General features: G+C 31.6%; 1 pseudogene; it reads right to left on the bottom strand.

The window, feature by feature from the left end:
• Positions 1–12,991: 12,991 nt before the first annotated feature.
• On the bottom strand, positions 12,992–15,255 carry LOC130957618 (uncharacterized; annotated as a pseudogene).
• Between the last annotated feature and the right edge of the window lie 7,454 nt (positions 15,256–22,709).

Genomic DNA, 22,709 nt, shown 5'->3' with positions numbered 1-22,709 from the left:
ATCAGAATCAGAATCAGGTCTCAGCTTCGAACCCTCTTTCCTTACTTATAATTTGATTTTCATTCTAATCGTACCCTAATATCTCCTTCTCTTTGTTTCAGCTGCTTCTTCCGCTATGGCTTCCACTTCCCAAAAGGAAATTATTTCTGGTTATACCTTAATTCCTATTCCTATTTCATTTCTGTATTGTTCGCGGCGCACCGCGGTTTCTAGATTTGTAGCTGTAATTACATCTGTATCAGTTTCTAATTTCACACTTTGTTGTTGGATTCGTTTCTTTCTTCCCCCAATTCCGTGATATTTTTTTAATCTATTCCAAGTTGAACTTTGCTCCATGATTTTTCGATTCTTTGTTTCTATGTAGATTGTGAAAATCAATTCATTATGCTTGTTGTGCATCGAATTTAAGATATGGCTTTGGTAAAAGTTTTCTTGCGTTATTAGGATACGATCATACGAAGACTGGCAATTTTGGCATTTACTTTGGTAATTGAAAGTCTCTATATATATTCGCACATTCTTTTATGAAATCAAAACTAGAGAGGAAATTAGTATTACCACTTGGTTCCTCTGGCTCCCTTCTCGTTTCTTTCATGATTTTATAATACTTGCTCTTATTACTTAGGATTTGTTTTAGTCTACTATTTCCTTTTAGTGGAAACCACCATGTGAACATTCTATTCCATTTTGTTAATTTTTTTGTTATTTTGTATGTGTATGTGTGTCTAGTGTATCTTTTTTGTTTGTATATTTCCTAGATTGTTATCGTTAATCTCTTCTCACCATTCAATTGCTTTTGTACTTACAATGTTAAATAACTATCTTAGGTTCTTCGATCTTAAATTGCATTAGTTTAACATGGGTGAATATTTTATTAGATGGCAAGGCTGCTTTAGCAGAGAAAAAAATTCCAAGGATGAAACATCTTCGAAAGATTCACAGGGAGAACAAAAAGCTGCTTCTGAATCTTTTGTATGTTTAGATGACAAGGCTGTTGCAACAGAGAATAAAAACTCCAAGGATGAAACATCTTCGAAAGATTCACAGGGAGGACAAAGAGCTACTTCTGGATCTGCACCTGGGTTTCCACCCAACCCTTTTGATTTCTCCACAATGTCTGGTTTGCTCAATGTATGTCATTGTCTCTTTTATTTTGATATTATACTATATATATTATGTCTGCTAGAATTTGGAAAAGATTGGCCATGTTATTGTTAATGAGCATTTTCATTTCACCTTATGGGCATGTTCCATCTTATAGAAAATCTTATTTTTGTACGTGCTAGTTTTTTTCGATCTTAGTGGTGCATTGTTTTAAAGCAATAGTGAGACAACAATATAACCATGCATTTTAAGTCCATATTACTAATGCTAAAATCCGGAATGCATAGGATCCAAGTATCAAGGAACTGGCTGAGCAGATAGCAAAAGACCCATCGTTCAATCAAATGGCTTGGCAGCTTCAGAAAACTTTTCATGGTGCAACACAGGATAGTATCCCTAGCTTCGATAATTAGCAACGTTATTCTACCATGCAGCAGGTGATGCAGAATCCTAACTTCATGACCATGGCTGAGCGCCTGGGTAATGCATTGATGCAGGTATTTATAAACTTCTTGTACTTTGTTATATAAAATAGCTATTGGTTGATAACATATCTATATTATCTATCTCAGGATCCATCTATGTCATCCATGCTTGAAAGTCTTACTAGTCCTTCAAATAAAGATCAGCTTGAGGAGAGAATGGCACGCATAAAAGAAGATCCATCTTTGAAGCATATTTTAGATGAGATAGAGACTGGTGGTTCTGCTGCTATGATGAGGTTTAGATGGCAAAATTTCTTATCTTTTTGGCCATTTTCAAATTTCTATCAGTTCACTGTTTTCTGAATTTTAAATAGTTTCTGAAGTGTTTCTCTTTTGTGCAGATATTGGAATGATGAGGACGTTTTGCGGAAGTTGGGACGGGCCATGGTTCCATCATTTGTAGTCTGGTTATTCTTTCTTTTAGGCCGCAAATAAGTCAAGAAATAATGAATGGTACCGCTATATTGGGCAAGGAGTCCTTTATAAGAATTTGCACGAGTTGTAGAAAAAATAGATATGGTAGTGCTTACTACTTCAAGGGAGCATCTTCTGTCTGCTGAGAGCAAGGGTATGGTAGTGCTTACTACTTTAATAGTTTTATCAAGATAACCGTGTTCTAACTTGTGATCTTGGTTGAATCTTTTCAGGTTTGCTATGCAGAGATATAAGTCCAGATGGATTTCGTTTCTATATTAACCTGACTTTAGAGATTGCTAAGCAAGTAAAAAGACGTGCTGAGGTTGCAAGGTAAGCTTTCACTTTAGTTCACTACACTTGTATTATATAACGTTGATTAATGATTGAATAAAGGATAAATTTAAGATGCCAAGATCGGGTTCTACTTAGTTTTTTTTAACACATTAGTTGTATAGTTGATTTAACCAATTCAGGTTTTAATTCTATTTTAGTCAGAAGATGCCAAGATCAACTTTCAATGTGGAGCTTGATGCTGCCAATGCAACTTAGTTATCCATTAATATTTTAGATTATCCCATCTTTAGGTGCTAACTGTAATCTGTGACATCAGTTAATGAAGAAGATCCATGTAACTTTGGGATGGTCATCTTATTTTTTGGGGGTATCTTTTTATTGAGATAGTGAGATATTGGATAATGGTGTTGAAAAATAACTGGTGCACGAAATTGTGATCATCAATGGCGCCATCAACATAGTACGCTCAATTGCAATCTCAACTCTTTATCACAACTTCGCACAACTAACCAGCAAGTGCACTGGGTCGTCCAAGTAATAAACCTTACGCGAGTAAGGGTCGATCCCACGGAGATTGTTGGTATGAAGCAAGCTATGGTCATCTTGTAAATCTCAGTCAGGCGAATTCAAATGGTTATGGAGGATTGATAACTAAAACATAAAATAAAGATAGAGATACTTATGTAATTCATTGGTGAGAATTTTAGATAAGCGTATGGAGATGCTTTGTCCCTTCCGTCTCTCTGCTTTCCTACTGTCTTCATCCAATCCTTCTTACTCCTTTCCATGGCAAGCTGTATGTTGGGCATCACCGTTGTCAATGGCTACAGTCCCGTCCTCTCAGTGAAAATGTTCAACGCGCTCTGTCACAGCACGGCTATTCATCTGTCAGTTCTCGATCATGTCGAAATAGAATCCAGTGATTCTTTTGCGTCTGTCACTAATGCCCCACAATCGCGAGTTTGAAGCTCGTCACAGTCATTCAATCCCTGAATCCTACTCAGAATACCACAGACAAGGTTTAGACCTTCCGGATTCTCAAGAATGGCCGCCAATGGATTCTAGCTTATACCACGAAGATTCTGATTAAAGAATCCAAGAGATAAACATTCAAGCCTTGTTTGCATGTAGAACGGAAGTGGTTGTCAGGCACGCGTTCATAAGTGAGAATGATGATGAGCGTCACATAATCATCACATTCATCATGTTCTTGGGTGCGAATGAATATCTTAGAACAAGAATAAGCTGAATTGAATGGAAAATAATAGTAATTGCATTAATACTCGAGGTACAACAGAGCTCCACACCTTAATCTGTGGTGTGTAGAAACTCCACCGTTGAAAATACATAAGTGATAATGGTGATCATTGGCTTCGGCCCCAGAGAGGGAGCCAGAAGAACCAAGATGAAAATACAATAGCAAAAGGTCTTATTTATAGAGAACTAGTAGCTTAGGGTTTACAGAAATGAGTAAATGACATAAAAATCCACTTCCGGGCCCACTTGGTGTGTGCTTGGGCTGAGCATTAAAGCTTCCATGTGTAGAGACTTTTCTTGGAGTTAAACGCCAGCTTTTGTGCCAATTCGAGCGTTTAACTCCCACTTCTGTGCCAGTTCCGGTGTTAAACGCCGGAAATTCTTGAGCTGATTTGGAATGCCTGTTTGGGCCATCAAATCTCGGGCAAAGTATAAACTATTATATATTGTTAGAAAGCCCTGGATGTCTACTTTCCAACGCAATTGAGAGCGCGCCAATTGGGCTTTTGTAGCTCCAGAAAATCAACTTCGAGTGCAGGGAGGTCAGAATCCAACAGCATCTGCAGTCCTTTTTCAGCCTCTGAATCAGATTTTTGCTCAGGTCCCTCAATTTCAGCCAGAAAATACCTGAAATTACAGAAAAACACACAAACTCATAGTAAAATCCAGAAAAGTGAATTTTAAATAAAAACTAATAAAAATATAATAAAAACTAACTAAAACATACTAAAAACATACTAAAAATAATGCCAAAAAGCGTATAAATTATCCGCTCATCAATAACATCCAATTTTATAGGTATCGTGTAATGAATATTATGTTTATCTATGTGATTTTTGGCTTTCTTTTTTCAATTTACAGTGTGTTTGATAGAGTAAATTTAGAAAATAAATCTAAAGTATTTATTTTGCAATGAAAAAATTTTAAAAAAAATTCTATTTTACCTTACTGACAGATTTATAGATAGATTTTCTGTCTGTATTCAGAGTATGGGATGATTTTCTAAGGTTCAAATTACAGACAGAAAATCTGTCAGAAAATCTGTTTCCAATTATCGACGAAAAATCTGTCAGAAAATCTGTTTATAATTACAGACAGAAAATCGTTCAAAAAATCCGTCTGTAATTACAGAGAAAAAATCCGTCAAAAGTCCGTCTGTAATTACCGATGGAAAATCCGTCGAAAAGTTTGTCGTCTTCAGGAAATGGATGGAAAAGTTACAGAGAAAAAATCTGTCGGTAATTTCGTCGGTAACAAAAAATTCGTCTGTAATAAAGACTAGATTTGTAATATATATATATATATATATATATATATATATATATATATATATATATATTCAATCACTTTAATGACTATTATGCTTAAATTAAAAAAAATACATATTCTCTAATATTTTTTAATTTTTATATTTTATATTTTTTAAAGAATATTATTGTAAAAAATAATATATCATCACAATTATAAACATATATTATTATCATTTAATATACTTTATTAATTTTTAAATTGACTTATGATAGAAATTAGAAGATTAAAGTATCAATTATACTAAAACTATTTCTTAGCTTTCATTCTAATATTTCTAAATTCTAAAGTTATATTCTAAGTGTAATTATGGGCATTGATTAAATTTAATTTTCATAACAAAAATAATAATAATATAAAATAAATATTTTTTAATAAAATTATTAAAATATCATATATTACTTCTCAGCAAATTCTGACAAAATTTAGTTATCAAAATAACAAAAATACAAAAAGAATACATATATTATTTTAAAGAAGATCAATAAAATAAAATTCACAAATAATAATAGATAGAAAGTAATTGTTTAAGACATTCCTTTTTTAGTATCAGATTTAATATTTTTGAACAGACAATGGAACCACAATATAATAGTAGATTTATTCAATCCAAAAGTCTTAGCAGCTATTATTAACACTACCATTAATGAGTGAAGATAAAATTATCTGAATGAAGAAAAAGAATAGTAGTTATTCAATTGCAACTGACTATCAGACGACGTTCTAATTTAATCACCCATCAATTAAATGCCTCACTAAACGATTTCAAAACAAACAGATATGGTTGAATTTCTGAAAATTGAAGTGCCAACTAAAAATAAGAAATTTTATTTAGAAGGTACTACACGAAGGTATACCTGTTAAACAGAAGCTCCATGTCAGAATTCAGAGGTCAACCTGCTCTACCCTAGATGTATCCTGGTGGAAGAAATAGTTGTTTATTGCATCTGGACATGTGCAGACTCTACGGAAGTCTGGGATATTTTTGGAATCACAGTGTCGACCTGCAAAGAAGAAGCATGAAATAGTGGTTAGCAATTCATAACAGAAGCAATCAAACAAGGCTTACTACGGATGAAAAAAAAAAGACCTAGCAGCAAATCTATGCTGGTAATTGTGAAAAACGAGGAATGAGATCGTGTTTGAGCAGAAACACAGATCTCCATTGCATTGCGTGAAAAAAACTCAAAGATAAGTGAGAGAGATAAAACTTACAAGATGAATTTTTTTTCAATTTTGATTGTACCCCCTGTTCGAAGAGGACTTCCTTTAGTTACATTGGTGGATCTTTTCCTATTCTTTTTTTTTCTTTGTATGTTATTCAATTGGACCTTATTGCAATGAAATTTACTATCTTAGCAAAAAAAAAAATAACCATTTAAAAGCAGTTAATATAAGATGCTAATCTCTTTTCTGAACTCAAATTCTGGTAAAATAGATTTTTCTCATTTTTCGACATTCAATTAGTCATTCCATTCTTATAAAAAATTAATTGGTGACGACTCTAAATCTGATCTAATAGCATAATTTTATTTAAAAAACAATGAATATCCTTTTTAAATCTCAGTCGTCTACTTTGAATTGCACGGTCCCAGACGGAAATGTTACGTTACTTTCTGGCTCATTTGTTGCCATTAGTAGAAAAATCAATAATGAACAAACTCAAAAAATTCTCTAATAATATAATCTCACAAGTGGTGAAAGAATTACTCTTCTCTGCAAATTTTCATACTCACCGCACTATGGTGATGAGGCAGAAGCTCACACCTTGTGAGAAAGAGAAGCTCAAAAAATGAGAGTTGGTTTAGAGTGGAAGATCCAAACTCTCCATCATTCATGTGAGGCATTTATACGCGTACATGCATGCCTTTGGCGGCATTGCTTATGAAGGAAATATGCCAATTGATTTCTTTTCGAACTAACTATACACATCAGCAAATAAACTTTACTGCTAAATTTCCTATTAGATTTTCTAGTTCCTATTTTTGTATATCTATATATCACACATGAGTTATGTTACGTGTATATTAAAATCAGCCACTAAAATCAGTCATCAGTATAAAATACATACTAGAATACAAATACATATTAAAAATAAGGTGAAAATTCAGGTGCAGTTAACTTCACATGAAGTTGATAGTTGAGAATTGTAAATGATTTGATAGATTTTGACTAAATTGTCATCTAACGGCTATCAACTATCAACTTCACATGAAGTTAAATGCACCTGAATTTTCACCTAAAAATAAATTAAACTACACATATATTTATATACAAATACATTAATGACTAATTTTAGTAATTGATTTTAATGTACAAATAACATTTTTTTTATCACACTTTTAGTCACCTATATGAATAACACTATATACACATAGTTTTTTGTTAAAAAATTATCCTAAAAAAATGAAAGGTTAAATTTTGTTCATGAGTTTAAAATAAATAAAAATAAATTTAAAATTATATTTTTTAAAATAGTTGCTGTGTAATTTGATTTTTTTATTGGATATTTTTGTCCAGTTATTTATTAAAAAAGAAAATTTCCTGCTCATTATCTTTTGAATAATAAAATTTATAAATACAATTTAAATCTTCAAAGTGTTTCTCTTCAATTCCCATTCAAAATTTTCTAAAACCAAACTAACAAATGCAATTTTAGTATGTATCTTACGATAATATTATCTATTTTAATATTTAATTAATTTTGAATTTTTACTTTAAATATAATTTAAATAGTTCATTATTCTTTCTTAATGTTTTTGGAACAAAATATATTTTTTTATAGTAGTTAACTTTATAGTGATTCTCCCAATAATTAATTGATACACATGCCATGCATATTGAATATATGAATAATAATAATATTAATTAATTAATTATAGTAGTTAACTTTATAATAGTCTCCCAATAATATTTTTTCGGTGTTTTGAAAATTGATGCATTGACCGATGATATTTTAAAATTTGAAAATTCTTAGTACTACTAAGATGCATGGACAGGTCATAAAAAATAATATTGTCTCTTTAAAATTAAATGTTCGTCATTTTCTTTTGGTAAAAATAGTATCAAATTGTTCTTTCTCAATAAATTTGGTCAAAAAGTTTTTATAATAAAAAAAGGTTGAAAAATATCAAATTTGGAAATGTTTGTATGCTCTCAAATTTTGATTTTATTAAACATTGATGTATTTATAGTATTTTAAAACTTGGAAATATGAAGAGTTTGCAAAGATCATGGCAAATTTCTAATCCTTTCACCTTACGAAGAACTTCTTTTCACGTTGTAAAACTTAGACCTAGTCATATTATTAGCACCCTATTAAATGGGTCATATAGCTCATCGTTAATTATTTTTGTTTTTTATGGATATTGAAAATTAACTATGAATATTGAAACTATTATATCTTGGATACCACTTTAATAAAGACACTAAAAATATTTTTTTAAAGATGTTTATATGTGTCATGTTATTATTGGACATCTTTATTAAATTAGTTAATAATTTATTTTTAATAAATCAGAACAAAATCGGTTTATTATAACAACAATAATAAACCAAATTGTCTGCATTATAATTATTAGACCCGATTTGATCCGATCGAATTACACAATCTAAATCGAATATCTTTCAATTTTTTGATAAAATAACAAATATATATTTGACTTTTTGTTTGCAGACATTTAAATCCCTAAAAATTTAAAAATACAATTAGATCCCTAAAAAAAATGGGTTTATTATTATTATTATAAAAAAATTGGTTTTATTCTAATTTGTTAAGAAATTTAAAAATAACCAGTTCATTAATACGTTCAATAATAATGCAGCACGTAAGCGTCTTTATAAAAAGACGTTTTACGCATCTTTATGAAAGCATTCCATCAAAAGAAAAACCCAAGGTACTATGGTTTAACTATATAAGTAGATGATTCGAACATTGCTAACACATCAATTCGAAAAATAGAATTCACTAAAGTTTTATTCTATATCATTGTTTGCTTTTTTTCTCCTATCACTTGTTTATGACACTATAAATGCTACTAAAATTAATCATTTTAAAGAATTTGTCGATCGTGATGTTCAAGTCGATGCAAATTCAATCAAATAGTAAAGTACCATCATGGTCAATTTTACGAGGACTTCTTTTTATAAAATATTCTTTGTCAAAAAATGTAGGTCTTGACCATAATGTTTTAGTTGATTCAGATCTAATCAACAATAAAGTGTTATCACTGTTAAATTCATATAGACTTTTTCTTACAAAGTACTCTTTTTTAAAAATGTAAGTCTTGACCATAATGTTTCGATTGGTCCAAATTCAGTCAGTAATAAAATGTCGACATTGTCAAATCTACATAGACTTCTTTCTGCAAAATACTTTTTTTTTTAAAATGTAGGTCTTGACTATAATATTCCAGTTAGTTTAAACTCAATCGATAATAAAGTGTTGCTGCCAAACCAACATGGACCTCCTCTTGCAAAATACTCTTTTTCAGAAAATGTAGGTCTTCGATCATAATATTCTAGTTGGTCCAAAAACAATTAGCAATAAAGTGCCATCATTGTCAAATCCATATGAACCTCCTCCTACAAAATATTCTTTCTAAAAATATTTAGGTCTCGACCATAATATTCCAGTTGGTCTAAATCCAGTCGGTAATAAAGTGCCGCTGCTGCCAAATTCACATGGACCTCTTCCTGTAAAATATTCTTTTTTAAAAATTATATATATATAGGTTTCAGCCACTTGTGTGAATCCTTTGGTAACAAGTCTTACCTTGTGCACTCCACTGTGCCATCCACGTGATATTTGGTACGAAACACCCATTTACAGCCAATCGTTCTCTTTTCAATTGGTAAAAAAGTTAGCTTCTATGTCTTGTTTTCTTCTAACGCAGTTATTTAAGCTCTTATTGTCTCTTGCCAACAAGTTTAAATGATTGCATCCTTATAGGTTTTAGGCTCTAAATTCTGAATAGCAACAGAAAATGCATGTATAGGAGAAAGCCTAATATAAGACAAGACATTGGAGAGAAGATACCTTTGAGTAGTGAACCGCGATGAGGGTGAAACAATGTTGACGATTTGGCACTCATAGTCCTGCAAGTATGCAGATGGTTTAGTTTGCCTAGTTGATCTCCTTACATCAGCAACTTCGAGGCATGATGGAGGATTTAGGTTGAGTAGAAGAATTATGAGTTGAAAACTCTTCATGTGATGCAGACGTGGATTCCAAATGATCATGAATTTCAGGAGTGGAGAAAATTTCTTCAATTTTATTTAACTCAAATAAAGCATCATCATGTTGATGACTGAGATTTGGGTGATGCAAGCTTGGTTGAGAGGCTGCATCATTAGTGTTTAAAACCTGGATCTAAGTCCCTTCCAAAAATTCATAATCAAAAGGATGAGATGCAACATGAGATGAATTAGAAGAATTTGAAAAATTGTTATCATTGGAATTATTGGAGTGATAGTAGGAAAAACAATTCTCATAAAATTGGATATTTCGAGATAGGAAAATATCTCGAGTTTGCAAATCAAAGAGCATGTATTCCTTTGTTCCCTCCCTGAATTCAAGATGCAAACACTTTCTTGCTCTTGGATCTAACTTGCCTCGTTGTCTTGCAAGGCTGCTAGCATATGCCAAATAGCCAAAGACTTTGAAGAAGGAAAGATTTGGCAGAGTCTTATAAAGAACTTGATATGGAGACTTATCATGGAAAAAAAATGTTGGCAATCGATTAATTAAATAAACTGCATGTCTAACTCTGTAATTCCAAAAAGGTTTTGACAAATGTGCATGAATCATGAGAGTTCTAGCCACAGCAAGAATATGCTGATGCTTGCGTTCAACAATGTCATTCTGCTATGGAGTTTTCACACAAGTTCTTTGATGAGATATGCCATTAAAACTGTAAAAATTAGGCATTAAAAACTAAGGCTTATTATCTGTGCGAATTATTTTAACCACCACATTAAATTGAGTTTTAGCAAAAATGACAAAATTCTTAACTAATGAAGAAGCCTCGACTTTAGTAAGAAAATAATATTTTTCACTTAAAGAGGGAACAGATACATGTCCCCAAATATCAACATGAATGAGATCAAGTACATTGGCTGCAGTACTAGAATTAACAGAAAAAGGTAATTGCTTTTGTTTGCCACGATAGTAAGAATGATATGGTTCTGTATGTTTTTACAGTCATTAAACTCAAAATTCTTTTGTAATGCAACAAGCTTATCATGAGATGGATGTCCTAATCTAACATGCCACAAAGACTGTGAAAAATGGCTACGGAAAGTTGTTGTGATGTGAGGGAGAGCTTTAAATTCTTTGTGCAGAATGTACAAACCATCAACATTGCTAGCTACACCAATCATCTTCAAAGTGTGCAGATGTTGTATCTCACAAGCCTTGTCAGTGAAACTCATTTTGAAATGTAAAGATGTAGTAAGTTTTGAAACCGATATGAGTTTGAAGTTAAAAGTATGAATAATAAACAATGCATTAGTGAGGAAAAGATTGTTAAAAACATAATAGTACCCATGATGCAGCTAGTAATGAGTGTTCCATTAGGTAATTTGACAATGATTGGATCAACCTTGAAGTAGTTTTGAAAATTAGCTAGGGTATATGATACATGGTCAGTAGCTCCAGTGTCAAGAATTCATGGCTTGTGTTTATTAGTTGAAATATTTAGAGCTTTCACATGAGAAACAAAATATAAAATATGTACCATTCTATCTTTATAAAGAGAGTGATTGGTTGTGGCTGAAATTTAGTTGACATTATGAGATTGAGGCACATCTTGTTTGCTAAGCAAGGCTAAAAGAGCTTCTCGTTGCTCTGGAGTGAATTTATTAATGGTTGGTTAACTTCTAACCAATTCTGGAGCATTGAGATCATTATTTTCATCTTCAGGAGTGTCTGTTGCAGTCATGCAATTGAAGACAGGAGACCTTTTCTCAAATCGGAATTTGAAGTTAGGTGGATAGCCATGCTTCTTATAGCAATTATCCACAATGTGTCTTGATTTTTCACAATGAGGGCATTGTAATTTGATGCGATTTTGTCCATTTTTAGACTGACTTCTACCTTTGCTGCTAGGTTGAGAAGAAGAAGCTGCCTTTCTTGTTGAGTAATCATTGACAGGATTTTGTTCACACTAGGCAAATCATCCATTAGCATGACCTGTGACTTAACAGTAGAATATTGCTCTCCAAGACTACCAAAAAATTGGTAACTTTGTCCTCTTTCTTGTGTTGCCTAACAATGCTTAAGCCACATTCACATTTAACACAATCATGGCCAGGTATAGTTCTAAAATCATCAATATCTTTCCAAAGATTTTTCAGTTTGGAAAAATAAGCAGTAACAAACAAGTCCCCTTGCTTTAGTGCATAAACTTTCTCATTTAATTTAGCTACTCAAAACCTCTATCACCGTGATAATAACGATGCTTAAGATTATTCCATAATTTGTAGCCTATATTGTTTCAAAGAACACTCTGATAGATGTCTGGACCAAGAAAAAGGTTAATCCAAGCAACTATATAGGTATTGCACCATTGCCATGCCTTAAAATCAGGATTAGTTTTCTCAGGCTTTAGGATGGTGCCATCAACAAATTCAATTTTACTTTTAGATGTAAGAACATTAATCATAGCTATGCTCCAAGCACTATAATTGGAACCAATAAGAATCACATTGGTACTAGGTATACTTGAATTTTTAGAAGGAAGTATATAATAAGAGCTTGAAAGAACTTAATTAGGATTCGTCTTGTTGATATGCCTCTGAATCTACGCCACTTGACTGAAGAACGTTACTGTTGAATTTAGAGAACTAAACTATGATTAAGATGATGACTAAACATTATTAGGTTATTATCAAATTGGTTGTGTAATTTATTTGGTTTAGTGTGCAGAAAAATAAGTTAAATAAAAATGGACCAAGAAGCCTAAACTCCGTTTTCTTTCTCGGTCACCAGTGGCGGAACCAGAAATTTCATAAGAGGGGGGCCAATTAAATATAAAGTATAACAAAAAATTAACAAAATAGGATTTGTAGCATATATATAAAAAAAGTAATTATATTATATAAAAGTCAATGTTCAACTACATACTTTAAGATTTTGATATTTTTAAACTTGCTCGACGATGCTTCATGGAACTAAAATCATCAATTATCATCTCTGAAGTGAATTTTGAAGCAATTTCCTTTTCAATATATACAATCATACAATTTGCTAAAAATTCATCTTCCATCTTGTTTCGAAGCCTTGTTTTAATAATCTTCATAGCTGAAAAGGCCCGTTCAGTTGTTGCTGTTGTCACAGGAAGAGTCAAAACAAGACAAATTAATCTATCTATTAAAGGATATATATTTGATTTTTCTGTCTCTGTCAATTTTTGACACAATTCAGCAAGAGTAGATAAATTCTGAAAATCTGGAGCTTTAACCACATCAAGTTCATAATGTTGTAACTCATAATCCAATTGAATCTTTTCTTGCTCAGAAAAATCTAAAGAATAGAAATTCTTTGCAAGATTGCATATGTTGCAAACACTAAATAACTTGAAAGCATCTTTAGGATCTAAAGATGTACTCAATATAAGGAGCTCGGTTGCTTGCTCACTAAATCTACTATTTAGCTCTTTCAATTGAAAATCTATCACGCTAGTAAAAATGTCAACACGATAGTGGTGTTCAACAGTGACAACATCCTTTTTACGACGAGACCGAATTATGTCACTAAAAGAAGCACCCATATCAGGTATCTGAATAGCATGATTATTGCAGAAGAACTAGCTTTCTCCAAAAGTGCTCCCCAACTACTATCTCTTAACTGTTGAATCAATGACTTTGTACTAGAAACCAGATGCATAGCATTCAAAATGTCTTGAGATTTTTGTTGCAATGCTTGACAAAGTTTATCAGTGATTCCCATGATTTCTTTCATCATATGCAAAATGAAAACAAAATCAAATGATAATAAAGATTTAAGAGCATAAGTAGCATCACCACGTTGAGAATATGTAGATCCATTAGTAGCCAAATCTTCCAGAACTGAAGTTGTTGCTCCAAATATACGTAAAAGGCTACAAATTGAGTTGAAGTGAGAGCTCCACCTAGTATCTCCTGATCTTTTTAATGTGCCAATTTGATTTGCTCCCCTTCCTGTTTCAATTTGATTAGTTGCAACTAAATGGGAAATTTCAGTTGCATAAGCAGATCGTAATTCATCATTGCGTTTGTAAGAAGAGCACATAACATTGATAATATTACTCAAACTTTGGAAAAAAGCATGAACATCAACAACTTCTTTAGCCACGGCAACAAGAGCTAGCTGTAATTGATGAGCAAAGCAATGAACATAATATGCATAAGGACATTCTTGAATAATTAAAGCTTGTAACCCTTTCTACTCTCCACGCATATTACTAGCTCCGTCATACCCTTGACCTCGAACATTTTGAATGTTGAGATTGTGATGAGATAATGCAGAACAAATCTCTTGTTTTAGAGTAGTAGAAGTAGTATCTTTGACATGAACAACATCTATTAGCCTTTCTTTGACAAATCCATGCTTATCAACAAATCTAACAACAAGTGCCATTTGTTCTCTTCTAGATTCATCTCTAGCTTCATCAACAATCAAACAAAATTTTGCATTACCAATCTCATTGCGAATTTCATTTTGCACCTTTCTAGCAAAAACAAGTAGAATTTCCTTTTGAATAGAAGGTGATGTGTATATTGCATTTTGAGGAGCATTATCCAAAACAACTGCATCCATTTCTTTATTATAAGAAGCTAACAATTTTAACATTTCAAGAAAATTTCCTCGATTCTGAGACTCATGACTCTCGTCATGTCCCCTAAAAGCACAATCTTAAAACGTTAACCATCTGACAGTATCAATAGAGGCTTTAAGACGCAATCTATTGCTTAAAACTTGTTGTGAGCTTTGCTTAGCCAATACTTTGTCAATGTGACATAATTGATTAAGCAAATCTTTACAAGACTTAACAGCAATATTATGAGGAGAATTAAGAGATTTACCCACATGAGATCAAAATGTACAATCCTTTCCATTATTCACTTTTTTCCCATTGCGAAATTCTCCTGATGTAAATGGACTTGATTTTCTAGAAAATAAATAGCATGGAAGACAAAATGCAGCATCCACTTCTGGCGAATATTCTAGCCAAGAAAAACTCTTAAACCAATGAACTTTGAAACGACGAGGATGACTTTCTAGACCAGAAAGAGGGTACTCATCCATAATAAATTGATATGGTCCAAACTTTATGTATGCTCTACGGATTTTATCTTGTTGATTGATAGGATAATTCCAAATTTGCGGACGCTTTCCGGGATCACGCATCAATGTATCAATATTAACTTGATCTATTTCAGTCCTTGTTATTTTGGAAGCAGAGGGTTGAATATCTTGCTCAACAAGTTGTGTCACAGGTTGTTCAATAATATTTTGAACATTACTCAAAGAATCTTAAGCTGAATTTTGTTCATCATATATTCTCTCTTTTCTCTTGAAAAATGAGTGAATTGTTTTCATCTTTGACATTTTTAACTTAACTTGAACTATCTAACAAAAAAAAAATAATTGCATATATATTATTTTCTTTAAAAAAAATATTAAACCTATTGAGCAATAACAAATAATTTTAGAAACACAAATATATAATAACCAAAAATAAAGTTATTGATTACCTGATTATTTTTTTGTTCCAAGTCTCACCCAAAAATAATTCTATTGAATTTTGCCCTCATTTCAATCTTTGAACACTGTCCATTATAAAAAAAATAAATTAATTATTTTAAATAAATAATATAAATAATACTTGACATTGTTATTAACTTAAAAAAAATTGAAATATACCTCTTTAAATCTTTGTTGTGTATTCAATGGTTAATATTTTGCTGTTCACTTTTCTTCAATAGTTTTTCTTCATATGTCTTGTTTTAGTATGGAAAGAAAATTAGAATGAGAAGAGTAGAAGACCAAAAGTTTAGAAACCACTAAAAGAGAGAAAAAAGTGGCGCTGATGCCTCTGATGGTTTAAAACAAATATTTGAAAAATATACTAGTGTTACTTTAATTAATAGTATAGGCTTGAGCTAGTATAATAGAACTATTTTTATTAATTATTAGAATGGGCTATTTATTAACAAGAACAACAATAATTCAAATATTTAATATATAGTGTAATTTTTAATTATTTTAATTTATAAAATTTTATAACTTATATTTTTTTTAATATTATATATAAAAATAAATTTAATATTATTAATTATTATTATTTACTATTTTTTTTTAATTTTGGGAGACCATGATCACCTTAGGCCCTGTAGATCCGCCACTCTTTTCTCTCTCGCCATTTTTTTTTTCTTTCTTTCTCTCCCATACGCTAATCATATATATATATATATATACACGTACGATTAATTAGTAAGCCGCCTTGGCTTCTTTACTGTATATATACCTTATGATATATATATGCAACGTAATGCATAATGATAGTATATATATATATATATATATATATATATATATATATATATATATATATATATAATTATTATAAAATTAGTTCAATTATTAATAATAAAATAATTTTTTAAAAATAACGAACTCTAATTTTATAAAATAAATTATAATTTATTTATATTTATATTTTTAAAATTGAAGGTTACTCTAAATGTTATGATATATGTTCAAAAAAAATGTTATGACAAAGATCGAAAGAATTTATCATACAAAATTGCAGCAATAGATCCTGTAAATTTAATGTTTAAGTTATTTACTTTTACTTTTACTTTACTTTATAATCCTTATTGTGTTAAGATTTAAGAGAAAAATTGTTTACTTAAAATTTTTCTTTTTCTTGTTTGTATTTTTTTTAGCTTACAATCATTTTTTTATTTAAAAAAATGTATCATTTAATATTATATATATTAGTTTTAAAAAATAATATCAAAATTTATTGAGAATTGTAGTAAGTTTTTATTGACGTTATCAGTTAAGGCTGAAAATAATATTGGAAGCTTATAACCTATTTCATTGTGCCATTCTATATTTTTTTTTATCTATAGTATTTTTCAATTCGACAACAAGTTAAAAATTAATCCATTTGTCTTTAGTGAAAAATGAAATTGACACTTGTGAAAAGGCTTCTAAGGCTTTTTTTTTTTTTTTAGTAAAAGTTCATGCGAACCAAAGCTATGTAACGTGTATTCTTTCTAAAAACGGGTCTTTGAAATTTTCAAAAATATTAGAAACAATATACATGTATTCCTTTTTATTCTGTGCATGCAATAGTACGCAGAATGATTATACAATTATTTCACTAACAATTTTAATATAAAAGGCTGCGAAATTGCATGAAATTAAAATATAATAATTTATACGTATATATTTGCTATTCATACTTAGCTTATTTTGCTTTATTGAGTTTTTGAATAATTTTAAATAAAGACAACGTATAACAATTAAACTAAGACCATGACAATCGCACTGAAATTTAAACTTAAGATGTCATATGTGTTATCTAAATTTTTTCACTACAAGTATTATTCATTTTTTATTTAAATTCAAATATATATATATATATATATTTGCATAAATTAACTTGTGCATGCTGTGACAAATAATTTTTATTTTTAAATATAAAACATAATTTTAAATCATGGAAATATTTTATTCATATGCTCAAAAAAAAAAACATAAGAATGGTTAATTATTTTGTTATTAATTTGTCTTTCAATATATTAGATAATTAATAAAAAATAAACCAACATCAATTAATAATAAAAAATTCAATATTCATTCATAATTTTTTTAAAGTTATTCTTTTATTATTATTTTTCTTTCTTCTTTCCAAAACTTCAATTTTACCTATCACTACAAGATACCTACTTCCACCACCAGTTATTATCGTCGCTACTGGTCACCGCCTTCGGTGACCACCGTATCGCTGTCGTCGGCCACCAATCACTGATCACCTTAAATTATAATAATCTCATATTATAAATCCTTAATTCTAAATCCTAAATTCTAAATTCTAAACCATAAATATTTATTCCTAAATAATAAATTCTAAATTCTAAATTCTAAATTTTAAATCTTAAATTCTAAATCCTAATTTTGTTATTTTAGTTTTAAATTTTTTTATTTTTAATTTTAGATATTTTATCATGCATGAATTATTTGCTATTTTGTTGGCTAAAAATAGTTGGTAATCAATACTTTGTCTTTGTCTTCACTTCTGATGGTTTCAGTGGATAAGAGAATGGGGTTGAATCTTAGCCCCTTTTTCACTTCTGAACACTTGCTGGTCTTTGTAACACTTTCTGGAGACTTTTTTACTTTTGTCTCGTCCCTAGCCACAAGACTTTTCTTTTTGTCTCGTCACTTGGCACGAGATATTTTTCGGTTTTATCTCCTGTGCAGCAGAAACAGAAATAGAGTAGAAGAGAGAGAAAATTACACCCTGATATATCCTAATTCAGCTGCTAAGTGCAGTGCAACTTACATCCAGTCTCCATCACAAAGATAATGAAATTTCACTATAATCATTCTTGATTACAAGCACCAATTCTCCCTAGGAACTATCCTTCCTATCTGGGACAAGTCTAGAATCTAATCCCAAACTGAACTTGACTTGGTCACTGCCAAGATTTCAACTGTAAAATGCTAATCCAACTTACAAGGAGATTTCCACAGAATCATGAAACACAACATAGATGAACAAAGGAACTCTAAGGACATCTATGACTTTTTCTTTTAATTTTGCACTCTGCCTTTTTCCGCTCTATGACTTTTTCATACAAACCTCACTGTTTGTCTTTTTTCTTGAGACTCAAGACATGACAAAATTAAATAGAAAAATTACAAAATAGAATACATTGAAGGAGAAGAAAAATTGTTAGCTCAGGTAGCTCTGAGAACTCTGTGCCTTGTACTCTCACTTCTTTCTCCTTGCTTCAAACCCTAACTGTTCACTCTTACTTATAGAGAAAAGCCTTCACGGTTGAAACCAAACAAACCAAGCTAAACTTCTTCTTCTTCAAAAACAAAAACTGGTTCGGCCAGAGAGAGAGAGAAGAGATAACTCATGCAAAACCCAACATGCAATTACCTCTAGTCCTTCCTTGGTCATCAATCTTCATCAATCCGAGCGCTCCATCCTTGGCTTGCTCTCCAAGATGAATTTCTGGCCCTTGATGCTTCAGGATGATGATAGCTTCATCTGCTCCAATCTCTGCCTCCTCCATCACGTAGCCACTATAGCTACCTCCTGTAGTGGTTGAGCAAAATCAGAGACAAGCCATCCTTCCAAAGATCTTCTCCTTGCTGGCCGAGATCTTCTTCTTTCTTTTTGGGTATGAAGAGCTCGAGATTACCTCACCAAATCTTACCATTTTTGGTGAAAATCTCAACCACTACATACTTTATGTTTTCTTTTTCTTGCCATCATTGTGATGGTCTTTAGCTTGCTTCTAGTTTCATCTTGATTTTTACTGATAACTTGCTTCATCCCTCCTTTTCTGCGAGACAAGACCGAAAGAGAGAGGAGAGAGAACAGAGAAAAACTTGCAATGTAATTAAAGAAGAAAATGAAAATGAGTTAGGTTTACATTACCCATGCCTAGCCTCTGCTTCCTTCTTCAGATTACTTGCTTCTACCATCTTCTTCTCTGACAGTGAGGTGACCGAATGCAAAGAGAGAGAAGAGAGAGTAGAAAGAAAAGCAAAGCTATGGAAGCAATGAATGTTGTCAACTAAAATCAATTAAAATCAAATTCCCATACTTTTGCCTTGTAACGTGCCCAACTCAATAAATGCCATCAAATCAGATTTTTCTGTTACATATACCAAGGCATTCATTAAATCCATTTAATTCAAAGTTTGAATTCCAACCATGGAATGAGTTGGTGTCCGTGGGAAGCATTCATCTTTTACTTTCTCTTTATTTTCAACTTTGGACCTAACCCTTGTTGGTCTTGCAAGGATTTTAATTGGGCTTGCTTCTTAAATTTTTGGCCCAATTATCATTTTAATAAATCAGCCACTTATATTAATATTTTACATAAAGGCTGATTATTTTTGTCAATCAAATTGGACTTCATGCATTCTTTTGTGCCCATTTATGAAATATGCATATAACAAAATTATTAATTAATAAGTGTAGATTAAAAATTAAATTAATAATTTTGTAATTAATTATTTTAATAATGTTTGATCATCATCAAATTAATTTGAAATTTTTCAAACTCATCAATCTCCCCCTTGATGGCAAACATTATTAAAGCTGAATTGAAAAGGATTTGGATTAGAAAACTCTCTTGATGATTTGGCCAAATCCTCCCCCTTTCAATTGTTCAAAATGCTCCCCCTTAATGTGTGCCTGATTAACACAATATTCAAGAAAGCAAAAACTGTGTACAAGCTCCAAAGGATTCCTAAAAGATAAAAATTTCAAGAATTTGGATCCTTTAAGACCGAGCCATATTTTCACAAGAAAATATTTTTCAAACACCTTAATAAAATTTCATATTCCAGTCAGCACACATGCATTTGAGCAAATGATTTTATCAATGACAATCAAAGCTCAAGTCGATTAATCCACTAACACAAAGTGCTCAAAACAGAGCCAGATCAGAGCATAAAATAGAGCAAACTAGGGCAACAAATTATACAAAGCAAAATAAGTTAATGAAACATAACAGTTTTAATTCAGCCCTTTTTCTCTTCTCCCCCATAATAATTCAAGCATAAAACAAAACAGCATCAAGTTAAGTTTGGTACAGTCATCCAAGACAAATGAAAATAGTTCCCCTAAGTCAAATACACATAGAGCAAAATAACAGAGTATTTAGCAGCAGCAATAGGTAACCAAAACTCAACATGTTCAAAAATATTTCCTGCCAAACAATTCAATCAAGCAAAAATATCCAGCAACATAAAGTTCAGCCAACATATCAGATCAAATAAAATTGGCAGGCAATAAACATCAAACGGCCCAGAGTCATGGAGTGGGTAAAAGAAATTGGTTGGGCCCATGATCATTAATATCAGAATCTGTCTCCCCCTGTATCAGTGCCAGTTCATCACGTCCTCAATTTTGTCTCTTGATTTCCTACGAGCCAAAAACGAACAGAATAAAAAAAATTTATAAATTCTCAACAGAACTTAATTCTATCATTCCCAAACTATTTCTCAAGGTGCAGAATCTGTCTTCACAGAGGGGCTTAGTGAAAATATCTGCAAGTTGATCTTCGGATTTTACAAATTGAATATCAATAGTTCCCTTTTGCACATGTTCTCTAATGAAATGATATTTATTTCAATGTGCTTTGTTCTTGAGTGCAAAACAGGATTTTTTGAAATATTTATGGCACTCATGTTGTCACAGAACAAGGGTATACTATTGAACTTTAATTTGTAATCCTCTAATTGTGTTTTTAACCATATTAATTGTGAACAACAAGTAGAGGCAGAGATATATTCAGCTTTGACAGTGGATAGAGCTATTGTGGCTTGTTTCTTGCTTGACCACATATTGAGTGAGCTTCCAAGGAAGCAACACATGCCTGATGTGCTTCTTCTATCCACCCGATCTCCCGCATAATCTGCATCACAAAATCCTACTGCACAAAACTCATCAGATTTTGGGTACCATAAACCATAATTACTAGTTCCCTTAATGTACCTAATGATGCGTTTAACGGCTGAAAGACAAACCCCTCAGCAGGATTAAATTGTCTCGCAAGAATTTATATACACATATTAAAGAACATTGGTGTTTTGATCATTTCCAAGGTCATGTTACATCATTCACCTTCTTGTTGTGCAAATCAAGTAGAGATGCTTAAACAGCACAGGAAACTAAGCATGTCTGTGCGTCGTACAATAGAGAATAACGAGGAAGCCGGTATCAGACCAAGCAAAACTTACCAATCATTTGTGGCAGCAACCGGGGGTCCTCGCGAGTTAAATTTTATCAAAAAAGACGTCAGAAATTACATCACGAGAGAAGTGCGGAATGTTTTAGAACTACAGGATACAAAAGAACTCGGGAAATACTTATTAAGAATGAAAGAGAAGAATCATAATTTCTTTTTTGAGCTCAAACTCGAGGATGATCAATCGATTAAGCTTGCTTTTTGGATGGATGCAAGGAGCAAGGCTGCCTGTGAGTATTTCGAAGATGTTATTTCATTTGACACCACCTATAATACAAATAGGTAATATGCTGTTCTGGTTTATGATGTTGAATTAATGTTGTTTTATAAATCTGCAGCAGAGGTGTATATTGGATGTTTCTGGGTGTAGACAGTTATTATTTGGTGTATTTAACGAATTTAATTCTGTTTTGTCGTAATCTGTTTCAGGTATAATATGGCTTTTGGTTATTTTATCGGGGTGAATCACCACGGTTAGTAAACACTTCTAGGATGCGCTTTGATGAAAAATAAAGATATTCAATCATTCAAATGGTTATTTGAATGTTAGCTTCGTTGCATGGGAGGAAATGCTCCCAAAGGGATTCTTACAGATCAATGCGCATTGATGCAAAGGGCTATTGATGCTTATATGCCCACAATAATTCACCATTGGTGTATTTGGCACATCATGAAAAAGATTCTAAGCAAATTAAACGGCTACAAGAGACACCTAGAAATTGAACAAGACATGAGCCATGTTGTTTGGAACTCTCATACCAAAGAAACATTTGATAGAAATTGGGATGATTTTTTTATGAAGTATGGACTTGTGGACAACAAGTGACTTTCAGGTAATGTCTTTTAAAATCT

The sequence above is a fragment of the Arachis stenosperma genome, chromosome 10 (assembly GCF_014773155.1).
Source record: "Arachis stenosperma cultivar V10309 chromosome 10, arast.V10309.gnm1.PFL2, whole genome shotgun sequence".
Lineage (NCBI taxonomy): Eukaryota > Viridiplantae > Streptophyta > Magnoliopsida > Fabales > Fabaceae > Arachis > Arachis stenosperma.
The sequence above is the reverse complement of the archived record's forward strand: the minus strand, read 5'-3'. Positions and strand labels throughout refer to the sequence as shown.